Consider the following 3,836-nt stretch of genomic DNA (forward strand, 5'->3'; position numbering starts at 1 on the left):
TCACAGATACTGTGTTGACTGATTCACAGATACTGTGTTGACTGATTCACAGATACTGTGTTGACTGATTCACATGTAGTGTGTTGACTTATTCACAGATACTGTGTTGACTGATTCACAGATACTGTGTTGACTGATTCACATGTAGTCTGTTGACTGATTCACATACAGTGTGTTGGCCCTATGGGCTTGTAATTTCAGGATAAAAATGGGTTATAAAACACACACTATTAAATTTGATTACAAATATATATTTTATGCAAGTAAGTTCACACACACAATATAACAAAAAACAAGTGCAGTTAATTTCACCTGTCCATAATACAAATAGCAAACTGTGATTAAAACAAACAACACATTTGAAGTGTTATGGATCAGGTAAACACACAGGGTCATGTGACTATTGTCTAACAGTAAACAAGAAACACAAAATACATGGATCATAGACTGGAATAAGCATTACATAGAACATAAAAACAAGTTTTAAGTTCTCAAACAGACCATATCACAGAACATCAGCAACCTTTAACAGTAAATACCAGTTACAAATAGACATGTTCAGGATATGCAATTTATTCTGAGATTGTATAGATTGCCATTGAATAAGCAACAAAGCAAAATTCTTAAAATTCTGATCTTGCAAAGTTTTATATATTGACTAACTAACAATTTATTTAAAAGTACACACAATTATATCTGACAAAATCAGGTAAATTTAGAACAACACAGAGCAAAACGTACCTGTAAAATCTAAGAGAGGTAATTGATAGTTGTAAATTGCATTTATCTACATATCTAATGTAGAATTTTAGTCTTTATTTATATTTAAAAAATCATTATAGGACATAAAAATATATATATAACACAGGTACATAAATATATATAATCCATGCATCACAGTTAAGGCAGACTAGGATAACAGGTAAATTGTATGTACATGTATATGAAATGCTGTACGACATTTGCTATTGAAATGTTTTGTGTGAAAGAGTATTTTGTTTAATTTCTTTCATGACTATGATGTGATGTATTTATCCAGGAATAAAAACACCCACACCTGTTGTGGTTTTAGTAGAATTTCCAACAAAGTCTATCAAGCATTGTCCCGTGGTAATTAATAAACCCCGCCCCCTTACTTTGAGTCTGAGGTTCTCGGCCTGTCGGGATAGTTTTAGGGTGAAAGGGATACATTAATATTCTGCAAGAAATAGATAAATTGAATTTTCTTAAACAATATTATTGCAATTTAAACATGTAATGGTGATATTCAGTTTTTGGATTTCTATTTTTATAGCTGATCTTGAGGTGTTTGTAATCTTTAAGTTAAGTGTCATCTGTGTCATCCTTGGATGAGTGCTAAGGATACATAAAGATTTTGAGACAATGTGATTGCAATTTACATGTTTAAAGGTGATATTTATTGTTCTCAGATTTCAATTTCAGATCTTGGATGGTGTAGCATATTGTAAAGTAAAATGTGCCATCAATTTTGGAAAGTGCCATGCTGGAAAAAGTGCTAGAGAATTTTCTTGAAGGTCACACAAGTCAAATGTGTTTAAATTCATGAAACTTTTTCTTAAGATCTGAAAGAAGACTATTATGAGGTTATTGAGAAACATTTTTGAAATTTGTTTATACCAGACCTTGTTCCTCCACAATATGTATAAATGTGTTAAACACATACACAGACTGTGGGATTGGAATTTTTTGCCAAGGTCATGTACTTCCTTTATCACAGCCAAGACTAACAGGTTTGTCCAAAAATGACACTGGCACACTTCAAAAGTCATAGATGAGAGATGTGTTACTCAGCACAATTAGTGACACGTTAGTGACACACAAGCAAACATTATCACACACAATGTTAATGACAAACTAAGAAAGGTTATCGTAACCTGTTATCACCAACACAGTGATATAGTTAATCATGTGGTCACAGTTTTTAATCATGACTCCTCAAGGATTCCAACAAAGAATCATGCTTTTACAAACAAATTGATAAATGAGTATTGTATTCATTTCCAAAAGCTATTTAAATCTATGAATATTAACTCTCTCCCATCAATTGTTATATTTGCCTTTCCCTCTACATCACAGTTCTTGTCATCTTGAAAATCATTTGGCTCAATACCAGATGGTATACAATATGATCGGTCTTGATACAAAAAAACATGAATTAAGATCAAATGAGATCCTGAGTAAGTTCTAAGATTGCCAGCAAGATCTTAGTATGTATTCCTGATTTTTATAGTTATACAGGCAAGATCTTGGTAGAGGCAGGGTGAGATCTTTGTACATTATGCACATAAAGCTATGTATGCAAATACCGTATTTTACCGCAAATAAGCCCCCCACACCCAGTTCAAAAAAGACTGTCAAAAGAGGGGAGGGGGCTTATTTGTGGGCAACCCCCCTGTTCACAAGATGTACGTGTGTCCGTCATCTTGGATTTTTGGTAAGGTCTATGCAGAAGAGTAAAGAATGAGAGGAAAGACTATGTAACCAAATACAACATATATACGAGGTCAAGATCTAGGTATGCGAGTAAGATAATCATACACAAGATGTAAAGACACAAGTATGATATATATATATGTGCAAGTACGATTGAAATGTGTCACAACCTTTAAGATCTAGTATGCTTGTGAAAATCTAAGTAAGCAAAAGCTCTTAATATACAATGGACACTAGATATGTCACAGAAGCTGAGTATTAAGAATTAACTATTTACAAAAGTAAATATATATGTATATTACAGAAATTCTGGGTCAAAAATGTGCTTGATTCAAAAGCATTTTCATCATACTGTAAAACAAGTGCATAGTGTACAAATATTTCAATGATATAGATAATATAATCTAAAAAAAGATTTGGTCTGATACAAAGATGGTTCTTTTAAATGCAAAAAAGAAACAAAAAAAAAAAAAAAAAAAACTTGATAAGCACTTACTTAAGTACTTGAAATTTGGTTATATCAGTAATATTCAAACATATATTGAAAGCTGTCATTACTTAGACACAAGGCTAACAAAACCCTGATATAATCACCATTATACAAATCAAAGTCATATGTGCACTTGCTCTGCTGGAGAAATTAACATATCAGATTATAAACAGTAAATGTGTGTGTTTGACTTAGTTAGATGTGTCTTTACAGTGTGAATATTTCTGTACTTAGACATGACTCTACACCAGTGAAAGTGTACAGGGTCACCTGATTGACCAAAACAGAATACAGTGTGCAGTTATTGTGTATACCTTTACATGTAAATTAATGCCCCATCTGGTTTCCTCCAGCCACTGTTCATCACCCACAAACCATCCACCTTCATCATCCAAACCCCAACACCAACCCTTTATCTCTTCATATTGCCCAAAATTTTATATGGATTATATGGTATATAACCTACTCGTTGTGATGAATCACATATCAACAACAAATTCTGAATATTTATTTTGTGCTGGTAGTACCATATGATATGCAAACAAATGATTTTAACAAGATTGTTCTACCCAGCTGTACAAATGGGTATCTCTAATTCTGTGATGACTGGCGTCCTTTCAGGAGCAGTGATTCTATATCATCTAATGCCATCTTAACTTAATTAACCTGCTGTATCAATGGATAATTTGTCAGGAATTATCAGGACTTTAAAAAAGAAATTAAAGTAAGATTTTACTGAAACTGCACAAGGGTCATAACAAGTTTCAAGGATGTCAAATATCAGTATAGGAAAAAAAAAAAAACCATATGATCGCATGTATTATGCACAAATTAAGAAAAATAATTTCTATCATTTGATAAACATATTAAAAAGATATATTTCATAAAAAGT

This window comes from Ylistrum balloti, unplaced genomic scaffold (assembly GCF_031769215.1).
Source record: "Ylistrum balloti isolate Yb309-2 unplaced genomic scaffold, AGI_CSIRO_Ybal_v1 Utg369702, whole genome shotgun sequence".
In the NCBI taxonomy this organism is placed as follows: Eukaryota; Metazoa; Mollusca; class Bivalvia; order Pectinida; family Pectinidae; genus Ylistrum; species Ylistrum balloti.